Genomic DNA, 15,371 nt, shown 5'->3' on the forward strand with positions numbered 1-15,371 from the left:
AAGGAAGGAAGGAAGGAAGGAAGGAAGGAAGGAAGAAAGGGAGAAAGGAAGAAAGGAAGAAAGGAAGAAAGGAAGAAAGGAAGAAAGGAAGAAAGGAAGAAAGGAAGAAAGGAAGGAAGGGAGGATAGAAAGAATGAAGGAAAGATAGGAAGAAAGATCGGGGAGCTGGAAAGATAATACAGCTTGCCTTGCATGTGGGTATTCAAGGCTTGATCCCTGACATGACATATGGTCTCCCAAGCATAGCCAGGAGTAATCCCTGAGTGCAGAGTCAGGAGTAATTTCTGAGCACTGCCAGTTGAGCCCCAACTCCAAAAAATATTAAAAAAAATGTTTAGGGGCTGGAGAGATGGCATGGAGGTAGGGCGTTTGCCTTGCATGCAGAAAGATGGCAGTTCGAATCCCGGCATCCCATATGGTCCCCTGAGCCAGCCAGGAGTGATTTCTTTTTTTTTGGGGGGGGGCACACCCATTTGATGCTCAGGGGTTACTCCTGGCTAAGCTCTTAGAAATTGCCCCTGGCTTGGGGGGATTATATGGGACGCCGGGGGATGGAACCGTGGTCCTTCCTTGGCTAGCGCTTGCAAGGCAGACACCTAACCTCTAGTGCCACCTCACCAGCCCCCAGGACTGATTTCTGAGCACAGAGCCAGTAGTAACCCCAGATCGCCGCTGGGTGTGACACAAAAAACAAACAAAACAAAACAAAAAAAAGTTTATTGATAGTTGCAATCCATGTTAAGTGTAGTTATTTCTATTTCAATCTATAGGCCTGGGAGTGGGAATAGGAAAATGATTTTGCCTTCTAGATGATGTCTAGAACTGATGTTTCCTTTGTGCTTTCTAAAATATTAATTGAAAGGCCTAAGAAATCACTGGAGAGATAGCATGGAGGTGGGGCGTTTGCCTTGCATGCAGAAGGATGGTGGTTTGAGTCCCGGCATCCCATATGGTCCTCCGAGCCTGCCAGGAGCGATGTCTGAGTGTGGAGCCAGGAGTAACCCCTGAGCACTGCCGGGTGTGACCCCAAAACCAACAACAACAACAAAAAATAGCACAGGAAGCAAGGCACTTGACTTGCATGGGGCCAGCTCAATCCCTAGCACTACTAGAAGTGATCTCTGAGCACTCTAAGAGATATCTGAGAATAAGGAGTCAGTTATAATCATTGCCAAGTGTAGCCTCCATACCAGGAAAACAAATAAAAAGAAGTTGTCAATCTAAGTGCTGCTGGGAACACGTACCTCACATGTGTGAGGCCCTGAATTTCACCCCCAGGTGTGGTAGCCTCTGAGCACCACTAGCCTGAGCAACAAGAATTGCATGACTGGGCCTGGGCACCTAACTAAAAAGCCCACCCTCCTTTAGTATTTGCTATTCCAGACATGCTCCACAAAACTATTAAGGGTTTTATTTTAAGAACATTTCCCGATCTTCAAATACGTCTGAGGTTTGCCTAACCACAACAGTACCTGTATAGTCTTTTTGATAGTGTGTGTTATTCCTGCTTATTATGGCTTCTTCACCTAGGTTGGGGTGATATAGGAAAAAATTAGGAATCCCTTAGGATCAGAGATACACTACAGAGTGAAAGTGTTTATCTTGCACATGACTGACCCTGGTTTGATCCTCCAGCACTTTTTTTTTTTTTTTTTTTTTTGGTTTTTGGGCCACACCCGGCAGTGCTCAAGGGTTACTCTGCTCAGAAATAGCTCCTGGCAGGCACGGGGACCATATGGGACGCCAGGATTCGAACCAACCACCTTAGGTCCTGCATCGGCTGCTTGCAAGGCAAACACCGCTGTGCTATCTCTCTGGCCTCCCACAGAAGTGATTTTTGAGTGCAGAGCCACACGTAAGCCCTGAGCACTTTCCAGTGTGGCCCCCAAATAAAAATTTTGTTTTGTTTTGTTTTGGGGCCACACCCGGTAGAGACTCAGGAGTGACTCCTGGCTATGTGCTCAGAAATCGCTCCCGGCTTGGGGGGACCATATGGGATGTTAGGGGATTGAACCGTGGTGTGTTCTAGGCTAGCACCAGCAAGGTCAGATGCCTTACCCCTTGCACCAACGCTCCGGCCCCTCAAAACAAAACTTTAAAAGGTGACAAATGCAGTCACCATGTCTCCAGCCAGATAGCTCCATCAACTCACCTTGTTCTCAAAAGAGATGTAAATCAAGCCATGGTAAATTAAGTCCCTGCCCTGCCGAAGCTATGCTTGGTACACACATCACTCACAAATTGCTGTTTCACCAATGGCCCAGCTTCACTATTTCTCTCCAGCTTCCTACAGAGATTCCAATCTGACCAAAACTCCAGAGATGCTGGTATTTGGGCTGATATCATCAGGCTTTTATGTGGAATGAGTACTGGCATCCTCCCCCTTCCTTCCCATACCTCTAGAAGACGTGGCATATAACACACCCCACAAAGCTTCAGTATCAATAATAATGCTCGGAATTCCTGGACTGGGTGGCTACATTTGAGGCCTCATAAACTTTTTGTTTAAAAGTTGTTTAAAAGCAACTATTTTTGTTTAATATTGTCATTCCTGTTAGATACCAGTGTGTGTCTGTCTGAAATCACCTAATGTTCAGAAACAAAAGAAATAATAGAATGGTCAACTAGTAACAAGAGGGGGCTAAATCTTCTGACAAAGATTTAATGACTTAATTAGAGATACGGTAATTTTCACATTTACATGTTACTGTACTTTTTTCTCTTCCTTCAATTTTTTTGTTTTTTTGTTTTTGTTTGTTTGTTTGTTTGTTTTGGTCACAACTGGCAGTCTCAGAGGTTACTTCTGGCTCTGTGTTCAGAAATCACTCCTGGCAAGCTCAGGGGACCATATGGGATGCCGGGATTCGAACTATCCTCCTTCTGCATGCAAGGCAAACACCCTACCTCCATCCTATCTCTCCGGCCCCATCTTCCTTCAATTTTTTAAAAAATAATTTTGTTCCCACTTATCTGAAAACAAATGTATTATGATGAATTATGTCAACTATGTGATATACTCTCTTTAAATAAAGTAAATTAAAAATAAAAGGGTGGCCGAAGAGATAGCACAGCGACGTTTGCCTTACAAGCAGCCGATCCTGGACCTAAGGTGGTTGGTTCGAATACCGGTGTCCCATCTGGTCCCCGTGCCTGCCAGGAGCTATTTCTGAGCAGACAGCCAGGAGTAACCCCTGCGCTCGGCTGGGTGTGGCCCAAAAACAAAACAAACAAACAAAAAAAAAAGGTTGGGTTCCTGGACCAGGGTATCACCTAATGTGAGTCCCCCGCCTAAAAGGGGAAAGGTTCCCCTCTCAATGCAAGAATTGCTAACCAGTTAGTAAATAGCATTGGCACAATTGAGCATTAGTTTTAATAAAAATACAATTATATATTAAAAAAGGACAGATGTTGGGCCGGAGCTATAGCATGGAGATAGGCATTTGCCTTGCATGCAGAAGGACAGTGGTTCGAATCCCAGCATCCCATATGGTCCCTCAAGCCTGCCAGGAGCTATTTCTGAGTGTAGAACCAGGAAACCCTTGAGCGCTGCCAGGTGTGACCCAAAAACCAAAAAAAAAAAAAAAATTAAAATTAAAAATAGGGGCCAGAGCTGTAGCACAGTGGTAGGATGTTTGTCTTGCACATGGTTGACCCAGGATGGACCTCGGGTTCGATCCCCAGCATCCTGTATGGTCCCCCAAGCCAGGAGCAATTTCTGAGTGCATAACCAGGAGTAACTCCTGAGCGTCACTGAGTGTGGCCCCCAAACCAAAAATAAATAAATAAATAAAAATAAAAATAGGGGCTGGAATGGTGGCGCAAGTGGTAAGGTGTCTGCCTTGCTGGCACTAGCCTAGAAAGGACCATGGTTCGATCCCCCAGCAATCCTATATGGTCCCCCAAGACAGGAGTGATTTCTGAGCGCATAGACAAGGGTAATCCCTGAGTGTCACTGGGAGTGACCCAAAAAAAATGGGGCTGGAGAGATAGCATGGAGGTGAGGTGTTTGCCTTTCATGCAGGAGGTCATTGGTTCGAATCCCGGCGTCCCCAGTGCTTGCCAGGAGCAATTTCCGAGTCTGGAGCCAGGAATAACCCCTGAGCACTGCCGGGTGCTCACAAACTCACAAAAAAATAAAATAAAATAAAATAAAAAAATTAAAAAAAAAAAGCTCTAAGTATTTTAGAAGAAAATATAGATTAAAAATTATTTAAAGGGGGCTGGAGTGATAATGCAGCAGTAGGGAGTTTGCCTTGCACGCGACTCACCCAGGATGGACCTGGGTTCAATTCCCGGCATCCCATAAGGTCTCCTAAGCCAGGAGCAATTTTTGAGCGTATACCCAAGAGTAACCCCCCAAAAACAAAATAAAACAAAAAAAGTATAGTATTGTGATTTACAAAGTTAGTCATAGTTGAGTTTTAGACACAAAATATTTCAGCACCACTCCCACCAACTATGTCAACTTCCCTCTAGCAGTGTTCTCAGAGTCCATCCCTTATTTGCTCCCCTTGCCCCAAACCCGCCATCCTTACAGGTACCTTTTTGAGTTTGGTTGTTTAAATTTGGATCTTATGATTTCTTTTTATTTTTTATTTTTTTGGTTTTTGGGCCACACCCGGCGATGCTCAGGGGTTACTCCTGGCTGTCTGCTCAGAAATAGCTCCTGGCAGGCACGGGGGACCATATGGGACACTGGGATTTGAACCAACCACCTTTGGTCCTGGATCGGCTGCTTGCAAGGCAAACACCGCTGTGCTATCTCTCCGGGAGGTCTTATGATTTCTATGTTGTTGACTCCATGATTAAAAATGTGAATACATTTTTGTGGGGCCAGAGAGATAGCATGGAGGTAAGGCATTTGCCTTGCATGCAGAAGGACAGTGGTTTGAATCCCGGCATCCCATATGGTCTCCCGAGCCTGCCAGGAGCGATTTCTGAGCACAGAGCCAGAAGTAATCCCTGAGCGCTGCTGGGAAGGACCACCCCCCAAAAAAATAATTTGAGCAGCATGTGAATGTTCTGCACAAAGAGATGCATAAGCAAAACTACAGGTATAACAGGTTTAAGCAATGTTAAGAGTTGTGACAGATTAGGAGATATTATTTGCCTATGATTAATACAAAAGATTAGTATTTACATTTATAGAGCACTCTTACAATTAAAAAAGCTCAAAGGAATCAATAGGAACACGGAAAATTGCTAGGATAAATGATTTAAATAAAAGAAGGGGCTGGAGAGATAGCATGGATGTAAGGCGTTTGCCTTGCATGCAGAAGGACGGTGGTTCGAATCCCAGCATCCCATATGGTGACCCGAGCCTGCCAGGAGAGATTTCTGAGTGTAGAGCCAGGAGGAACCCCTGAACGCTGCCGGATGTGACCCAAAAAACAAAAACAAAATAAAACAAAACAAAAGTATAATTAAATGAAGAGCATATGAACAGAAACTGAACCAACCTACCAAAACCTTATTATATTTAAAAAACTGAAATAAAACCATTATATTGATGAAAATTAAACACATTAATAAATGTACGGTCATGGTTTGAAGACTGGGGAGACGTGGGTCTGGGAGCAAACGCCGACACAAAAAATAATCCACTTAGATTGAAAGGAATAAAACAGGGTTAGGAAATTTCCACCACGGTCCTTCCCCTCACTAGCAAGAGATTCAAGCCAGGCGGATAAACTAGCCGAGGAAAAGAAACTGAAAGCAATTTCTCCCTGAGACTCCTTTTGGAAAGAGAAAGACCATCCCCTGGGGTGCAGAACAATTGGGTTAGGGACCAATCCAAAGCTGCTTCCAGTCCAATGAGTGACAAATACCTGCAAAGAAGAATGATCTTGAGTAGAATGAAAACCGGTTACTCCAATAATGGTTGACAGAAAACATTTACACATACTGCCGGTGGGAATATAAAATTGGTACACTGTGTTGAAGGACAAGTTTGCAATATTGAAAAAAGAAAAATTAGATAAAAATAAAAAACAAAAACAAACAAACAAAAAGAAAATTAATGCATTCAATAAGTTAGAAATTCCAGGTAATATTTACTTTTAAGAAACACTAGCTTAAACTTGAGGCCAGAGAGATAGCCCAGCGATAGGGCATTTGCCTTGCATGCAGAAGGATGGTCCCGGCATTCCATATGGTCCCTCAAGCTTGCTGGGGGAGATTTCTGAGCAAAGAGCCAGGAGTAGCCCCTGAGCACTGCGGTGTGACCCAAAGCCAAACAAAAACAAAAACAAAAAAACACTAGCACTTAGGCATAAAAAAACAGATCCCAGGAGTCGGAGAGATAGCGTGGAGGTAAGGTGTTTGCCTTGCAAGCAGAAGGACGGTGATTCAAATTCTGGCAAAACCTCCCCCCCACCAAGCCTGCCAGGAGCGATTTTTGAGCATAGAGCCAGGAGTAACCCCTGAGTGCTGCCAGGTGTGACCCAAAAACAACAACAACAAAAGAAAAAGAAAACAGATCCCAGCATTGCAGAGTTCCTCAGGGAAATACTGAACAACGAAGAGAAGAATGTCAAATAGGGGCTGGAGTGATAGATAGTACAGACCCCTGGCAATTTTTTTTTGGAGGGGTCACACTCGGCAGCGCTCAGGGGTTACTCCTGGCTCTAACCTCAGAAGTCGCTCCTGGCAGGCACAGGGGACCATATGGAATGCCGGAATTCGAACCACCATCCATCCTTCTACTTGCAAGACAAATGCCCTACCTCCATGCTATCTCTCTGGCCTCAACCCCTGGCACTTTAAATGGTTCTTCCAGCACCACTAGGAGAGTAAACCCTGAATACAGCTGATGTGGCACAAAAACAAAACAAAACTAAAATAAACAACAGCAACAAAAAAGGCAAATAAAGTACCTTCAAACTATGGCAGTGCTGTGAGGAAGGAAGGAAGGTAAACTGGGTAAGGACCGGGGATGTAGTTGAATGGCAGAACACAGTCATGTTTGGGTAAGGCATTGGGAACCATTCTTGGCACACACACACACACGCATGCATACACAAAATAGTGCAGATCTGAGACAACATGAATAGGTCTTCACAGCAAACTCTGGTGAAAAAAGCAAATTACATATATATATATATATATATATATGTCTGTGTGTGTGTGTGTTTGTGTATCACTGATACCTTCTTATGGAAAAAGAAAATAAATGATACCATAGAACAATATGGCATATTTCCTAAAGAGCACATGTAAAATGTGTGTATATAAATAAAAGAATCAAGAATGATGCAGTGGCTTAAAGTTCCTCCCTTACAACTGTGCTTGGCATAAAAAAATTGAGCAAGAAAGTGAAAGAAATAAGAGGAAACTAAACTAACTGATGACCTCTCACTCTTTGCATATAGGCAGCACCAGGATCAACCTCATCACCACATGCTTTTTTTTTTTTTTTTTTTTTGAGGGATGTTGAACCACCTGGTTGAGGTGGTTGAGGTTAAAGATTACTCCTGGGACACTGGGGAGAGAACCCATGTTGGCTGCATGCAAGGCAAGCATCTTACCCACTGTAATATCTCTCTAGCCCAATAAGACTTGCTTCTTATTGCTGTGCAAATTCCATGTGTCCCCAGGGAGACAAATACTAATAGATGAGGCCAGAGAGATAGCATGGAGGTAAGGCATTTGCCTTGCATGCAGGAGGACGACAGTTCGAATCTCGGCATCTCATATGGTCCCCCGAGCCTGCCAGGGGCGATTTCTAAGCATAGAGCCAGGAGGAGCCCCTGAACGCTGCTGATGTGACCCAAAAACCAAAAAAACAAAAACAAAAACAAAAAAACTAATAGATAATTAAGTTTTCTATTTCATTTCTGTTGTAGTCTCAATAATTAGTGTAGGTTAAAATAAAAGTGTAGCACTGGAAACATAGCTTCACAAGCTGTGTGTTCAGATTAGGTCCAGCTCCTTTAACTGCCAGATTCTTTGCTTTACTTATTCTAGCTGTCGGATTTGCCACTCCTGGATTCTACCTTATGAATCACTCAATACAAAATTATGTCTGTCATGTTCTCAGTGGTAACAGGAGCTCATGTACTACTTTACTTTAGCTGCCTTAATAAAGTGCCACAGTGTCTCAGAACAGAAAGGATGATCTCATAGCAGCAGAGACCAGAAGTCTGAAAGGAAATTGTGGGCAGGGAGGGCTAGATTCTTTCTCAAGGCTCTAGAGAAGAATTTGTTTCAGGATATCTCCTAGTTCCTTGGTGGTGACAAGCCAACATAGAACTAATCAGACTTGGGGACAGAGCGATAGCACAGCAGGTAGGGCATTTGCCTTGCATACGGCTACCAGGTTCGATCCCTGGCATCCTATATGGTTCCCTGAGTCAGCCAGGAGTAATTTATTAGTGCAGAGTCAGAAGTAACACCTGAGTACCATCAGGTATTGCCCCCACCAATTCAGACTGTACCATGAACAAGAAAGTGTTTATTCAAAATGAGGAATTGTGGGGCTAAAGAGTAAAAATTAATGGTCTTACCTTCCATACCATCTCTCCAGCCTGTGATTTTATTTTAATGTTCCATTATTAAAAACATACATATAGGTGCTGGAGCGGTGGCTCAGCGGTGGGGTGTTTGCCTTGCATGCAGCTGACGCAGGTCCGTCCTGGGTTCCATCCTCTGGTGTCTCATATGGTCCCTCAAGCCAGGAGCAATTTCTTTTCCTTCCTTCCTTCCTTCCTTCCTTCCTTCCTTCCTTCCTTCCTTCCTTCCTTCCTTCCTTCCTTTCTTTTTCTCTTCCCTTCCTTCCTTCCTTCCCTCCCTCCTTCCTTCGTTTCTTCCTTCCTTCCTTCCTTCCTTCCTTCCTTCCTTCCTTCCTTCCTTCCTTCCTTCCTTCCTTCCTTCCTTCCTTCCTTCCTTTCTCTTTCTCTCTCTCTCTTTCTTTCTTTCTTCTTTTTCTTTTTTCTCTTTTCTCCCTTCCTTCCTTCCTTTTTTCTTTCTTCCCTTCCTTCTTCCTTCCTTCCTTCCTTCCTTCCTTCCTTCCTTCCTTCCTTCCTTCCTTTCTTTCTTTTTCTCTTCCCTTCCTTCCTTCCCTCCCTCCTTCCTTCGTTTCTTCCTTCCTTCCTTCCTTCCTTCCTTCCTTCCTTCCTTCCTTCCTTCCTTCCTCCCTCCCTCCCTCCTCCTCCTCCTCCTCCTCCTCCTCCTCCTCCTCCTCCTCCTCCTCCTCCTCCTCCTCCTCCTCCTCCTCCTCCTTCTTCTTCTTCTTCTTCTTCTTCTTCTTCTTCTTCTTCTTCTTCTTCTTCTTTTGGTTTTTGGGTCACACCTGGCAGCTTTCAGGGGTTACTCCTGGCTCTACACTCAAAAATTGCTCCTAGCAGGCTCAGGGTACCATATGGGACACCAGGATTTGAACCACTGACCTTCTGCATGCGAGGCAAACACCTTACCTCCATGCTATCTCTCAGGCCCCCTTCCTTTCTTTCTTTCTTTCTTTTGCTTTTTGGGCCACACCGGTAATGCTCAGGGGTTACTCCTGGATTTGCACTCAGAAATTGCTCCTGGCTTGGGGATCATATGGGACACTGGGGGATGGAACCGCCGTCTGTCCTAGGTTAGCGCGTGCAAGGCAGATGCCCTACAGCTTGCGCCACTGCTCTGGCCCCTCAGGAGTGATTTCTGAGAGCAGAGCCAGGAGTAATCCCTGATCATCACCAGGTGTGGCCCAAAAACAAACAAACTATGCACACACACACACACACACACACACATATAAAGCAGAAATAAGTTTGAATTCTAGGCTGTGAGTAATGTGTTCTTCATTACTTTGGGAACATTCCTGTATATTTTTACCTTGTCAATTTAACAAAAAAATTATGGACTTTTTGTTAATAGAAACAAAAATCTGGTCATTCTTCATGTGTTGGTATTTTGTGTTTTTAGTTTTAAAATATTTATTTATTTATTTTTGGATTTGGTGTCAAAGTAACAGTGCTAGTTTTTGTTTGTTTTGAGGTCACACCTGGTGAAGCTCAAATGTTATACCTGACCTGCTCAGGGGTCACTCCTGAGTTGCTCCAGAGGACTATCTGGGTTGCTGAAATCGAACTCAGGTTAGCTATGCTCAAGATAAACATTCTACCTAGGTATTATTATGTTAGTGTTACAACCCCCACACTGACAGGCGGAGTGTATCTGGTGATGTTACTTTAGGCTCTGTGTTCAGGAGTTGGTTCCCAGTCCTGTACAGGAGACCAAATCAACCAGGTTTGGCTGAATGCTAGACAAGTGTCTATTTTTTTCCTTTTTGGGCCACACTCGGTGATGCCCAGGGGTTACTCCTGGCTTGCGGGACCATATGGGACGCCAGGGGATTGAACCACGATTCATCCTAGGTTAGCACGTGCATAGCAGACACCCTACTGCTTGCACCACCGCTCCAGCCCCTACACAAGTGTCTTAACCCCTGTTCAATCTCTTCAGCCCTGGTTTTTGTCTCTAAAATACCGTTATTTATCTCTGGATATTTACAAAGATATATGGGGTTTGAACTACATGCTAGATGACCTCACCAGTATTGTGAAAGGCTCAGCATTGTAAACATTCTCAAGAGTTTCTGAGATAAATCTTATTTTCCACCATTCTTTAAAGATTAGACTGTTGTCATTAATAAATACAAGTATGAAATGACCCTTGACCCTGGTTAAAAGCCAACTCTTTGCAGAGTTTAGGTCCCCAGCAACATAAAGAAGTTCAAGAGACCACCAAGTCTTAGAATAACGATGGGTGCTAACCATCATTGTTGCCCCCAAATGGGCAGAGATTTGTTCCTCCTAAGAGTCACCAGTAAGTACAAAGGTATTCTAGAGTCATGGAAAATGTTGGAAAAAAAGCCAAGAAACAGCAGCTGGTTTTGATTGTCTTTTTCCCCTAAAAATAGTCACACACACACACACACACACACACACACACACACACACACAAACACACACACACACACACAGGGCCGGAGAGATAGCATGGAGGTAGGGCATTTGCCTCGCATGCAGAAGGACGGTGGTTCAAATCCCGGCATCCCATATGGTTCCCTTCCCTCTAAACTCTGGTACAAGGGGCTGGGCGGTAGCGCTAGAGGTAAGGTGCCTGCCTTGCCTGCACTAGCCTTGGACGGACCGCGGTTCGATCCCCTAGCATCCCATATGGTCCCCCAAGCCAGGAGCAACTTCTAAGCACATAGCCAGGAGTAACTCCTGAGCGTCACCGGGTGTGGCCCAAAAACAAAAACAAAACAAACAAACAAAAAAAAACAACAATAAACTCTGGTACAAGACACCACTCATATTTAACATAGTACTGGGAGTACTTGCTATAGCAATTAGTCAAGAAAAAGATATCAAGGGAATCCAGATAGGAAAGGAAGAAGTCAAGCTCTCACTGTTTGCAGATGACATGATACTATACTTAGAAAACCCTAAAGATTCTATCAAAAAACTTTTAGAAACAATAGATGCATATAGCAACATAGGAGGCTATAAAATTAACACACAGAAATCAATGGCCTTTGTATACACCAATAATGATAGGGAGGAAATGGATATTAAGAAAACAACCCCATTCATATTAGTCTCACATAAACCATATGGTCCCCCGTGCCTGCCAGAGGCGATTTTCTGAGCATGGAGCCAGGAGTAACCCCTGAGCATTGCTAGCGTGACCACAAAACAAAACAAAAATAGTCACACACAAGACAGTAAGAATTATTTTACTGGAAACAGACCAAAGTGTTCCTGCCCTCCCTCCCTTCCTCCCTCCCTCAATATAAGGAGTTATTGCTGACTCCTCAGGCTTTGATATGGTTTATTGTTTGATCTAGTCATTTCTCTTCTGTTTTTGTTTGTTTGTTTGGTTTTTGGTTTATGGGCCACACCCCTGGCATGCTCAAGCCCTACCTACTGTGCTATCGCTCTGGCCCCTCTCTTTTGTTTTTTTATTTCCTGCCTCTGCCCCTCTCCCAATCTGCTCTCTTTTCTCCTTTGAGAACTGCTCTAGCTCTTAAGTCATTTATTATTTATTTATTTATGTATGTTTTGGTTTTTGGGTCACACCCAGGAGAACTCAGGGGTTACTCCTGGCACTACACTCAGAAATTGCCACTGGCAGGTACAGGGGACCATACGTGATGCCGGGATTCAAACTACTGTCTGTCCTGGATCGGCTGCATGCAAGGCAAATGCTCTACTGCTGTGCTATCTCTCCTGCCCCTTAATTCTTTAATTTTGTTTCTGTTTTGGGTATACCCAATTGTGCTCAGGGCTTATTCCTGGCTCTGAACTTGAGATCATTTCTGGTGGTGCTCAGAGGATCAAAACCTAGACTGGGGGTCGGAGAGATAGCATGGAAGTAGGGTGTTTGCCTTGCATGCAGAAGGATGGTGGTTAGAATCCTGGCATCCCATATGGTCCCCCGAGCCTGCCAGGAGTGATTTCTGAGCGAAGAGCCAGGAGTAACCCCTGAATGCTGCCGGTGTGCCCAAAAAACAAAAAACAGAAAAAAACAAAACAAAAACCCACAAACAAACTTAGACTGGTTTAGTACAGCAAATACCTTAACCTCTCTACTCTCCCTGTTTCCACTAACTCTAAAATCTTGAACCAATCAGCATCCCAAAAATCTCATTCTCATTCTACAGGGTCAGGGAGAAGGCGCATGGGGCTGGATAGCATGTTTTACATGTAGGAGCACTGTTTAGCTTTTCCAAAAGCACCAGTAGCTCAACATCAGGCTCAGATGTTGGTGTAGGCCCTGTGGTTACAAGCCAGAAAACAACAAAGAATCTTCTGAACTAGAGAGCTAGTTCAACAGGCTGAAAGCATGTTTTGTGTGCTGGAGGCTGGAATTTCAACCTGGTATCACATGGTCATCTAACTGCAGGAGTGAACTGTGAACACAAGAGCTGAGAGTAGCCCTTGATCACCCTAGATGTGAACCCCCCCCCACCCCCAAATAAAAGCAACCTGAGCCTCAATTCCACATTTTCTACCACTTTCTTCTGGGATATATTATCACTGCAAACTTGACAACACCCGAATTTTTACTTAACAATGCGCTTTTGGAAGTAAATAGATTTATTGAGGGATGATACGAAGGAGATCATAGGATTCTCCAGTGAGAGAGAGAAGAAAAAATTAAAGTAAAAAAAAAAAAGTCCTGCCCTCCTGCCCTCAAGGACATGGGCAGCCTCAGGGTAGAATGCTGAAGAAATTCTGCACCCAGAACTGGAATGTGGGACATTCTGGAAAACACAGAGCTGGGATGCGGGACATTCTGAAATCTGGCCTCTTTTCGACATTTTCCTCCAGGCTTTCTATCAGTAGTATCTTCTCTCGCACTGGATGGAAAAGTAGTCAGTCCTTTGCTCAGTCTGTAACCTCGGGCAGTCTAACCATCTTCACCTTTTGAGTTTTCAATAACTAGTCCATGAGTCTTGCTTCCTCTGGTTATCCTCTCAACATTCTAATCCACTCACTTCTTCCCTTTTTTCTAGTTCTACTTTTTTTTTTTTTTTTTGGTTTTGTTTTTTGGGCCACACCTAGCAACTTAGGGGTTACTTCTGGCTATGCGCTCAGAAATTGCTCCTGGTTTGAGGGACCTCATGGGACGCAGGGGAATCAAACCTCGGTCTGTCCTAGGTCAGCTGCATGCAAGGCAAATGCCCCACTGCTGCACCACTGCTCTGGCCCCTCTTTCTAGTTCTATTAGAAAAGAACTGGGCTGAAGAGCAGGTAGGGCGGGCACAAGCCTTTCCCTAGTTTGATCCCCAGTACCATAAGGTATCCCAAGGACCAACAGGAGTGACCCTTAGAACAGGAGTGTCCTGAATATTTATGGATGTGACCTAACTGCCTCCCTGTTTGTTCCAACCCTACCCCCCAACCCCCAAAGAAAGAAAAGGACTAATTTTATCAGTCCTGTCCTTTAGCTCTGCTCTACTAATTCTACCAAGATAACTTTTCTTTTTCTCTTCAAAATGCACGTGCAGGGGCCTGAAAGGAGGAAGGCGCTTGCCTTGCATGTGACTACTCAGGTTATTTATTCCCCAGTATACCATATGGTACTCAGAACCTGGCTATGGGTGAGCCCTGAGCACAGAGACAAAAGTAATCCTGGAGCACCAATGGGTATGGCAAAAACTCCAAATAAACAAAGCCCCCAAACCAAATAAAAACAAACAACAACAATATGGTACAATGAGAAAGGGTCAAGTTGGTCCAGGCAGGGCTGCCAGACTGGTTATAGCTTCATGCTGCCCACAATGGGTAGAGAAACAATTGGTAATCAATTAATTTACTTACATCCTGTCCAAATACTGCCTACTTCTCTGTCCTGTTGTCTTTGAAGACATCCAAGAAATAAGTAAGTTTGGGGCCGGAGAGGTGGTGCTAGAGGTAAGGAGGTAAGGTGTCTGCCTTGCAAGCGCTAGCCAAGGAAGGACGGTGGTTCGATCCCCCCCCCCCCCATGTCCCATATGGTCCCCCCAAGCCAGGGGCAATTTCTGAGCACTTAGCCAGGATTAACCCCTGAGCATCAAACGGGTGTGGCCCAAAACACACACACACACACACACACACACACACACACACACACACACACACACAAAAGAAAGAAGTAAGTTTAGCTAGAGTGCTGATAGTCTGTAGAGAATGGGGGAGAGGGATAATTTTTTTTTTTTTTTTTTTTGGTTTTTGGGCCACACCCGGCGATGCTCAGGGGTGACTCCTGGCTGTCTGCTCAGAAATAGCTCCTGGCAGGCACGGGGGACCATATGGGACACCGGGATTCGAACCAACAACCTTTGGTCCTGGATCGGCTGCTTGCAAGGCAAACGCCGCTGTGCTATGGGAGAGGGATAATTTAAGGACTCTCTTTTCGTTTGATTGTTTTTGGGCTATACCTGGCAGCACTCAGGGGTTACTCCTGGCTCTGTGCTTAGAAATTGCTCCTGGTAGGTTCAGGGACTGTATGGGATGTTGGGGATCGAACCCTGGTCCGTCTCTGGTCAGCCGAGTGCAAGGCTAATGCTCTACAGCTGTGCTATCGTTCTGGCCTTGAGGACTCTAAATTTGAATGACCTGAATGCTTTGCTGATGAGGGAGACAATCCCTAGAGTCTTTACTGTAGCTTCTTCTTCCCTCCACACACCCCTTTTGAGATGTAAAGTCCCACTTAGGCTGGGTTGGCATTAGATGGGTGCTTTTGTCTGTTAACCACGTTTGCCCTTTCTCCTTTGTTGATAAACACTGAACAATAAACATACGTGGAGGAGAGGACACCTTGGGCGCTCAGCCCATGAGGTTGGGAGCCCCTTGACCTCATGCTTGTCTCTATTATGTCTGTGTCTTTTCTTTCCT

This window comes from Suncus etruscus, chromosome 11, assembly GCF_024139225.1.
Source record: "Suncus etruscus isolate mSunEtr1 chromosome 11, mSunEtr1.pri.cur, whole genome shotgun sequence".
In the NCBI taxonomy this organism is placed as follows: domain Eukaryota; kingdom Metazoa; phylum Chordata; class Mammalia; order Eulipotyphla; family Soricidae; genus Suncus; species Suncus etruscus.